Consider the following 10,539-nt stretch of genomic DNA (forward strand, 5'->3'; position numbering starts at 1 on the left):
GCAGTAAGTACTCTTGCTTCTGGCCTAACTTCTCCCCTAGAAACACCGAGTTATATAAACCACATCAACTCTTTTCAAGTCAACCTCTCTCCCATCCCCCTTGGGTATCATTCTGATTTTACCTGTCATTCTGGTCACTGGGACTCCACCTGACTTCTGGCATTAAGTTCTACCTCCTGGATCTGATGTGCTTTTGGGCGCCATCATTCCCACTGCTGATAGTAAGCTAAGCCCATTAACAATATCTCCTGCCATGAACCCTGGCCTTTAAAGACTGTCACTGACTTTAGTGAGGCTCTTATTAGGACATTCCTTATTCCTTGGTGACTGCTGTATCTTCTGACCTTTCCCATGGAACACAATTCTGCCTGTGGGTTTCTTACCTTACATAATATAACTACTCCAGCCAACCCACTTATCTGAGCTTTTTAATTCGATCATCCACTGTCAGTTATGGCAACTCAGGCATTTCCATATTTTGCAGCTTGGGTCATTGCTTCCTCCAAACTTCTAAGGACCATCCTAACAGAAAGGTTGCACTATCACCTGTGACTCTGCCATGGTTTTAAATCTCACATCTCAGGAGTGCCTCCAAATCAATAACCACACTGTATCTGATTCTACATTCTCTTGTGCAAGTACCTTCAAATTCTGATCCCACTTCCTACCAGTATCTGCTTATTAATTCTTCTTTGGGGAATAAACCAGGACTAGCACTTTCCCATCTGGATTTTGCGGTCACTTAATCTTAGTTACTGGTGTAGTAGTCATGAGAAGTGGTGGGTAAGTTTCTGAGAGCTCTTCTATTACCTTGTTCAGAAAAGCTTGTTGCAGTGATTTTCCACTGGGTGGTAACAGGGAGAGCTAACCGTTAGTAGGAAAGGTGGACCACCTCAGATGTTCTGAGTCTTTAGAAGGGTCTTGGAGTCAAAATCTTTGGGGGTGTCCACCTTGTGTCCTCATCCTTATGGCAGGGTACCTAGCTTTCTAAGATGCTGCCTAAACCTTGGCTTTAATTGCTTTTAAAGCTCTTGACTATTAAGTTGTGAATTTGGTGTTTATCTTCTTTTTAAACTACTAAAGCCATCTGGCCCACAGAATGAGTTTTCACTTGTTAATTGCTCTCAGATTTTCATTAACCTTCTATACAGCCCTCAATGCATGTTAATAACCAGCCAATAACAGCTTGTATCCATTTTTCAGACATGTGCATTTTTGCTCAAATCAGAGTATTGTTCTACAGCAGAATAATCTCCCAAATCACAACTGGTGAAAATTTTAGTAGTGGAGCCACCACATTCTGGCACGACTATCTGTGCCCCAAATACCACATGTGCTAAGGTTCTTTGACTGTGGGTCAGTTGAGACCTTGTTCCCCAAATCCTGTCTTACTGCCTGGTATTCCTTTTACTGACTGGGTGTTCCAAGAGACAGAAGACATGAAGCTAGGAGTACAAGTACAAGAAGTCTGTTGGAAAAAGTATAAAGGGAAGGATTTTTTGGGAAAAAGGTAAAGAGCAGAATTGGGAAGAAAAAGCCTCAAACTGTGGTTTAGATCTGATAAAAGCTCCTTTATTGTGAAGCTCTGGAGCAAATATTACCTGTTAGAGAAATTGGGCAGAATGGCTAGGTCTAGTGCCATCACCAGGCTCAGGCACTACCTGAGCACTGCTGGGGAGGAAGTCATCTCCCCGGGGAATGCTGTGGCCAATCTTGCAGAAGCTGCGGGTGAAGGCAGTTAGCTTAATGTCACTCATCACAGCAGAGTGCCAAGCTTATCTTGAAGGAGCTCTAACTAGTGCATTTCCTTGGATGACCTACCCATCTAGCCTCAGAAGGCTCATGAGGTGTCAGAAGCTAATCACAGGAGAGCTCAAAGGAGGTATCAGGAGAAACAAGGAGGACTGGTTGAAAGTGGTAGAAGCAGCAATGAGAACACTAGATCTCTGCAAGGCTTTATCAATAGGCAAAGGCCAACTGAAAATAGGAGAGTTTTACTGGAACAAAGTCATGCCCATATTACATATTTCTTTGGCACTTTGTCTGTTGTACAGAGAAGAGCAAATCTGAAAGTATTTCCTACCTCATCCTAAATAGAAAGATTGCTGATTCTTGATTTATGCTCTTAATACTTATAGAGGCTGGAAAAGCACAGTGCAGGATCTCTATGACCCGAGCAGAAGGCAAAAGAGGAGTCCTGTTGCCCTTGCTGGCTTTTGCAGACTTTTATTGGGATTTACCAGGTATACAACACGCCAGGGTGCCGGGGGCTGTAAGGTCTTCACTCTTTTTGGGCTCTCCGATGTTCTCTCGTGGCATCTGCTTCTCTGCTGGTTCTCTTTCGCTCTACTGTTTTCCACTGGTGTCCCGTGACACCGCCTTATAAGCCCAGTCTCAGCCCAGGTGAATCCCATCTAAATAGGTCCACACCCTATTCCAGGTGCCTGCTATCAGGCATGCCTTCAAGACCGCAGGGATCCATCATCGGTCCTAATGGCTGGAGGGCAGAAAAGCCTGATATCATTCACCTTACCCTACAGACTACTTACATCTGTGACTCTTTATGGTAGAAATATTGTGCTATTGTCTATCTCTACCCAACTCTTTATCAGAGGAATCATATTGATAGCCTAAAAAGTGACTGTGATGAGAGAATTTTTACCACAGATATTGCAAATGTTGCAATTCAAGGTTTTTGTTTTTTTCTCGAGAGCTTCTTGTTAAATAAATTTTAGTCAGCAGCATTTATTGCTTCATGTTAAGTGTTATAGACTGAATTGTGCTCCCACATGTTGGAGTACTAATCCACAGTACCTCAGAATTTGACTGGTTTGGAGATAGGATCTTTAAAGAGGTAATTAAGTTAAAATGAACTCTCATTAAGGCGGGCCCTAATCCAATAAAACTGGTGTCCTTATGAGAAGAGGAAATTTGTAAACAGACTGCTGCAGAGAGAAGACCGTGTGAAAACTCAGGGAGGAGGTGGCCACCTACTAGTAAAGGAGAGAGGCTTCATAAAAAATCAGCCCTGCTGACAACCTTGATCTCAGACTTCTAGGGTCATGGAACTCTGAGAAAATAATTTGGTGTTGTTGTCTAAGCTGTCCAGTCTGTGATACTTTGTTATGGCAGCTCCAAAAAACAAACACAGTAAGTGACCCCAGAAAGTGTCAAAGTTCCTACAGAAGTAAATTTATTCAAATGAGTTTTTAAGAGCTTTGAATTAGTGAGCACCTGGCACCTCACTCTTATTAGCCCATTGCATTTTGGTGACACTAAGTAAGCCTCTTGGGTATTCTAGGTGCCAAGTCAGCATTTTATACTCTGAGGATTAGTCCCTCTAGGAAATAAATACTCACTGTACTAATCCTAGAATATATATATATATATTATATATATATAAATATAAATATAAATATAAATATATATATAAATATATATAAATATATAAATATATATATATAAATAAATAATATATATATATATATTTGAGTAGACTATTTGGCAAAGTGTCTTTATTACATCTTTGACTTTAAACATTTTTAAAGTATTTTCTTTTTGAAAGTATTCTAGGAAAGATGCTAACTCTATTTTCAATTTAGCTTAATATTACAGAAACTATGGACAAAAAAATGCTTTTAAATGTTGATATATTTCCATCCTGTTGATAGTCATGAACCCACATGTATTTTTTGAATAATTTTATTATCAGAATTTGATATCAATAAGTGAAAAAAAATTTTTTCCACACCCCTGCATGGGGTTTGCTTGCAAGCATGCACAACATTTTTTTAAAATTCTGCTAGCATAAAATAGGAGTGATTCCTAAAATATTTACTGTTTACTTAGTAAATAGTGAGTCTATTTACTAAGAAGTTTGTTGAATGGGTGATGTTGAGCAGTTTTCTGGGCAGAATATTTAAGCTGTATGTACAGTAATAGTGATTTCCAAAAAATTTTAAAGTATTTATGTCTTAGTGGTAAAACTGTCTTTGAACAAAGCCTGCTTAGAATGCTATGATCAAAGTAGTAACAATGCTGGAGTTGTAGTCAGAGAAGGATGCAGAGTCTATTCCACTCAGCCACCTCTCCATTATCCTCGAAGCCCTTGGGGCTTCTCCAAGAATCCTGGGTCCTTGAGAAAAACACTTTGCAAACTGGTAATAGAGGATCACGCACTAGGTAAGTATCCAAAAGCTTTCTTCTGCATTTGTGACTATGGACTAGTCGTGAGCAGTCTGGTTTTGGTTCCCTGGTCTGTGTAGTAGAGGAATAACATAAGGGATGATCTGCCAAGCACCTCCCAACTTGATAGTTCTTTAATATCTATTTCTATTTGGTGACAGACCATTCCACATCTGTCCAGTCAATACTAGAGATTTAATTGAAGTTCAAAAGCAAGCCAGGCTATGCCAAGGAGGAAATAATTCTTGACTCTTGTGCACTCCATTTTATTTAACTCTGCAAGTATATTCCATTTTTCACAGTGGCTATACTCATCTCTGTTTAGTATTTGAATAAATAAAATAGCTGTGTTTTTGTATGTAGAAGTAAGGGAATTAATATTACATTTTTAATACTGGTTTTCTAATGATTTTGATCTAAAGAATTTACATTTAAGTTTACACTCCCTCTGTTGCTGTGAGTATTCAAATACTTGATCCTCTTACTTTTGAGTGTAGAAGTAAGGGAATTCATATTACATTTTAAATACTAGTTTCTTATGCTCAAAACAAAACAACCAACAAACAAAACAAAGCAAAAGCAAATAAAAACAAGGACAAAATAAAGACCTAATAGCACAGTTAAATCTTAGGAGACATTAAAGATATTTAGATACATCCTTCAACTTTGAAAATCTGGCAAGCTTTTATATAATGGCAATTTCATTGCTTTTTCAGAGACAAAATAGTGAACAGATCTGTGCTGCTCCTTTGTGGCCTTTAGAAATGTTTTTACTGTTTTTAGGTATATATGTCATGACAGGATTTCAGGATGCCTAATATGTTACGTATCATTTCCATGGGTTGCTTTTTTTCTTTTTCTCACTGAGGTTTACAACATTGTATTTGTTTAGAACACAGGTTACACCACCTTAAATATGTTACCACACCCGCACACAGCACACACAACAAAGCACTGGTAGCCCTCTACCAACAGCTCATGGACTCTCTCTCCCTCTAAGGTAACTGCATATCTGCAGTCCATTTGTTTTATTTCAGTTTAGTCTGTTACTTTGCTTTGTTTCTTTATATTCCACATGTGAGCAAAATCATTTTCTCCTTCTGACTTACTTTGTTTAGCATTTATCCTCTCCACTTCTATCCGTGTTGTCACATATAGCTATAACTGAGTCATATTCCATGTGTATGTATGTTCTTGAGCCAATTTCTTAATGCATTGACAGAAATTGACTTTCTCATTAGCTGTAAAATCTATAATCTTTAATCAAAGCACATGAATGTAGTATTTTAATATATTTCCACCTTTCTGAGTAAATGAATATTTGTTGGGAGGCGTGATGGGGAACTTGCAAGTTATTCTGAAATAAAAAATGCATTATATTTAGGTGATTTCTTACAGTCATCATATAATTAACAGGAGAGGGCAGTCATAGACTACTTTCAAGAATTCTGTAGCTCACAAATATTTCAGAGACAAGATCGCGGCAGCTTTCTTGCCTGCCTGTCACTATGCAGGTATTTCTTTTCACAAATCTTTTCTCTTTGCACAGCAGTAGCAGTATCTCTTTCTGCCCATTTGTGTCTGTGCAAGTGCCCTTTTCTTTCTTTTCCTTTTTTTAAATATAATAAACCTGCCCTTTTGGATATTAAAAAAAATCCTATAATTCTGATTAAAAATTACTTCTTCAGTAGCATGTGTGATATATTTAAACTCATTGCTGACAAATCAATGATACCTCCGATGTTGTCCCTATAACAAGGGTCCTTAGTAATTGTCTGCCCTGTAATTTTATAGATAAGAAAATCAAAACCTAAAGTAACACAGAATATATTGAAAACTACCTAGGGCCTCCCCGGTGGCGCAGCGGTTGAGTGCTGGGTTGTGAAGCTGCCCACAGCCTCTGCAGAGCCCTTTCCATGCCCCGCTGCTCCCCCGCCACCACGTGAGGGTCCCACATGGTGCACAGACCTCTCCTGCCGCCCACTGCTCCCCTCAGCAGTGTACTTCGGTCCTCCTGCCTGCTCTGCTCCCCGCTCTGGCTCTGGTGAATTCTCTCACCCTCCCGCGCTTCTGACTGTACCCAGTGCTTTTATAAATAAATAAATAAATCTTGAAAAAAAGAAAACTACCTAGCCACTTGATGGCAGAGTTTAACTTTGTCCTTAGGCCCAACTCCCCCACAACTATTTCTTTAGTATGTATCCATGAAATGGAAACCAGTTATGAACTTTGTGGTACATTCAGGTGAGATCTGAACAAATTTAGGCTTGAATAAATTTGAGTTTACTCCCTTAGACTTGCTTAGTAATCAAAAAAATAATTCAAAAGTCCTTAATTTGCATTCTCTGAATTCACAAATGAATCTGAAGCCTTTTCCTGATCTAATTATCTAATTTTCCTTAACTATTTTTCTACTAATGTGTTAGTATTCATATACATCTAAATTCTTTACAGAGAGGATTTAATACAGAGACTTTTTTTAAAAAAAAGCACTAAATTATTAGCACTAAATTCAATGCTGCTTTGTACTGTAGATTGAATTTGGATGATCTATGAAAATCATTACTTATAGAACATTATAGCGACTTCCATATATCTGTTAAAATTATTCTTAGCAAGAACTTTAATATTTTTAAAAAATTTCTGGCAAAAATTGTATGTAGTCTAAGTAATGTAACATAGTTTCTTTTGTATTGCTACATTATGAGAAGGTTGTAAAGATCAAAAGATTAGGAGAGACATTTTTATTGACTGTGTCTCTTAGGAAAAGATGAGCTTTCTCAATCTTGGTTCTTCCACTGCCTCTGCCTCTGGAATATGAACTAGAGAATTGTTATTACCAGTAGCTTCACAATGACAGCAGGTGTAGTCATTCTGGCATTACCATGTTTGTATCTCACCAGAATACGTCTGTCATCAGTAATCATTTTTTTAATAATTTCATTTTTATTGAAATAATACCAATATAACTTAAAGTTATATAAATTTCAGGTGTACATTATTTAGAATAAATGGTATGATTAAGGGTAGAATTGGACCAATAGTGGTGATGTTAAAATAATCATTTTTCTAATATATTTACTGACTAATCAGTAAACTGACTCACTAAATACACACACACACACACACACCCAAAAGATACAAATGACCATCTATTGTGAAAGAACTGTGCTGACTTCTAAATTCCAGCCCCATTAGGACTAAAACACACACACATCTACATCTGCCTAGCATGTTGGCTGCTTAATTTCTCATAGCTCTGTTTCTTCTCTAGAAATGATTTTGAGCTAAAGAAGTTACATCCAAATTTACACTCCCTCAGTTGATATGGGTATACAAGGACTTGACCCTCTTATCTTTTGAGTATAGAAGTAAGGAAATTTGCATTACATTTTAGATACTGGTTTCTAATGCTCAAAACAAAACAACCATCACCAACAAACAAAAGAAAGCAACAGCAAATAAAAACAAGGACAAAATTGAATACCTAATAGCACAATTAATTCTCAGGAGACATTAAAGATATTTGGATGCATCCTTCACTTGAAAATTTGGTAAGCATTTATATAATACCTCAATATAAAACTTCCCCGAGGGGCTTTAGAACTTTTGTGGGTCAACTAAAATCTCTGTTAAAACTACACCACAGGGCCTCCCCTGGTGATGCAGGCAGTTGAGTGCAGCACTGTGAAACTGTCCGCAGCCTCTGCAGTGTGGGTTCGATCCCGGCTGAGGTACCCACATGGCATGGCAGACCTCTCCTATCTCGCCCACTGCTCCCCTCAGCAGTGTATTTCAATCAGTCTGCCTGTTCTGTTCCCTGCTCTGTCTCTGGTGACTCTTCTCACCCTCCCGCGCCTCTGGCCTGTACCCCAGCTCTTGTATAAATAAATAAATCTTAAAAAAAAAAACAAAACTGCACCACAGTTCAGCTTCTCCTCTGTCTAATCCTATGCCTCTCACCTTTCACAGATCTCACTTCTGAATACCACCCACCCTCGAGCCCCCTAGAGACATCATAAAGCAGATGTCAGGATTTCAAAGGCTTTTTCTTGGGATCCCAACCAGCAATAGTACAAATATGTGTACATGGAAATAGTGGGGTAGGGGGGCAAAAGGAAGAAACTTGAATGAGCTGATTAATGTTGGCTCTATGTGCCATAATTATGGGAGGGTGAATGAGAAAAAAAAGCTTGGATATTAAATTCCTTTACTTGGATAGTATCACTGGTGCTATTTTATCTGTATTCTTTCACTTTTTTCCATTTACCCTAAATTTGAGAAAATTTCTTCCTACCATTCTCCATTCTCTTTTCTCTATATGATTCCACAAGCAGTCTTTGCATTCAAGTTAGTTAGTTATGGAATCAATTAGCACAGTGGATTCCATACTCTTTAACTCCAACTCTAACCTCTTTCTGAGAACTAGATGACAATCACCAATGGCCTCTTTGACCTCTTAATTTGAAATTTTTTTATAGACATTTCTAATTTATTGTGTCCAAAACTAAACTCAAAAAGGAAATGAGTTTACGGGAGAAAACAACCACTCCCCCAAAGAGTTTCAAACTCTTTTAAATATGATTTTCCTTTTCCCCAAAGTAAATTACATTAATCATTCTTATTCTTCCCTCATATAATACTGATACTTGGGCACAAAGTCTTAAAATTTTAACCAGAAATGTGTCAAAAATTCATATTTCTTCTGCTTTATTCAGGCCCTGAATTTTTCTTTGTTCAAAAGCCCACTCATATGTCCAATTTTATTTAAAATTATATTCTTAGCAACAAACAAGAGTATCATTAAAACAAAATCCCTATAAAAATATAAGATTCTTTATAGCAGATGCTGTGCTATGACACCCACATTCCAACCCTTAAGGACTGAAACCTTCATGCCCCATTTTTACTTTCAATCCTATATCTCAATCAGTCTAACCAAATGCCAAGATCTGTGAAGAAACTGTACCCAGTGGTGTTTGGAAACACCACTCTGGGCCCTACTTCTGTGTTCCTGATCCATTTCGTGCCCATAACTGAGTCTTCAGTCCCCATCTCTTAAACTTGACATGATGTGTAAGTTTTGACTAAGTGTTAAATCTTTGGACTCTGACTTGGCTTTCTCTATTCTGTACTTATGAAGTAATTTGGTCACTACAGTCTGTCATATAGCTTATGGTTTGCACCCTTGGCAGTTTAACACTCAATCCCTATGTAGGGACAATGAATGTTCTGCTGTTGTTGATTTTAGGACAATATTTTGCTGAAAGATATTTGCAAAAATACATTTTGAATCAGCAATTTTTTTTCAACAGATATTTTTTGAACATAGATTATATACTAGAAGATGTTCTGGCTACTAATGATATTGTTAGGGGGGAAAAGGATGTCCTAAAGCTAATTCTGTACAGGCTTTGTGGGCTCCACCCCCACCCCAGGCAAAAGCCAAAGACACTGGGAACTCCAAATCCCATCACCACCAAAGGGAAGGTGGCTGGGACCTGAGGGTGGGGTTAAGCAGCCAGGTTGGTATAAAGCCAGACATGTGGGCTTTGGAGGGTTCCCCCATTTTGGCGCTCCGCCAACTCGCAGCGTCTGGCCAGCTCTGAGAGTGCCTTTGGGTTTCCAGGTTGGCGGATCAGGTAGGACGCATTAAAGACTTTATTTCCCTATTTTCTCCCTGAGTTGTACATTTTCCTTATTTCCTTTGCCCTTGTAAATAAACCTTTTATTAACCTTTTGTGTATGCCTGTAGTGGAGTATTAATAAGTCCCTTTTAAGCGCGTGGGTGAGGACCCACAGCCAGGCAACCCGTTCAATATCGGGGCTGCGCTATAAGAGCTTGGCGCCCAACGTGGGGCTCGAACCCACGACCCTGAGATTAAGAGTCTCATGCTCTACCGACTGAGCTAGCCGGGCACCACAGTCAACAAAAATCATTACATTCTAATTGGATAAGTGCATCTGTTGAAGTCCAAGGATGAGAGAGGGGAACTACGGTATTTATTCATACCCACTTGATTGAACCAGTTTGTTAAAGAAATTGGGCCTCCCTGGTGGTGCAAGGGGTTAAGATGCAACCTATGACGTTATCTGCAGCCACTGCAGCACAGAGTTCAATCCCCAGCTGGCCAGGGAGCAACCCACACGGCACAGCAAACCTCTCTTGTCTTGCCCACTGCTCCCCACAGCAGTGTATTTCAGTCAGTCTTCCTGTTCTGTTTCCCACTCTGTCTCTGATGAATCCTCTCACCCCCCACATCTCTGGCCTGTACCCCAGTTCTTGTATGCATAAATAAATAAATATTAAAAAAAAGAAACTGCTGTTGTGCAGGTACTAGCATTCCCTCCCAC

At 38.8% G+C, this 10,539-nt stretch overlaps 1 non-coding gene across 1 annotated transcript; it reads right to left on the reverse strand.

Moving 5' to 3' along the window:
* Window positions 1-10,031: 10,031 nt before the first annotated feature.
* On the reverse strand, window positions 10,032-10,104 carry TRNAK-CUU (transfer RNA lysine (anticodon CUU)). Its single transcript has one exon. It is a non-coding gene; the product is annotated as a tRNA-Lys (tRNA).
* Window positions 10,105-10,539: the final 435 nt, after the last annotated feature.

This window comes from Talpa occidentalis, unplaced genomic scaffold, assembly GCF_014898055.3.
Source record: "Talpa occidentalis isolate TD23 unplaced genomic scaffold, MPIMG_talOcc4v2.1 talOcc4.6, whole genome shotgun sequence".
Lineage (NCBI taxonomy): Eukaryota > Metazoa > Chordata > Mammalia > Eulipotyphla > Talpidae > Talpa > Talpa occidentalis.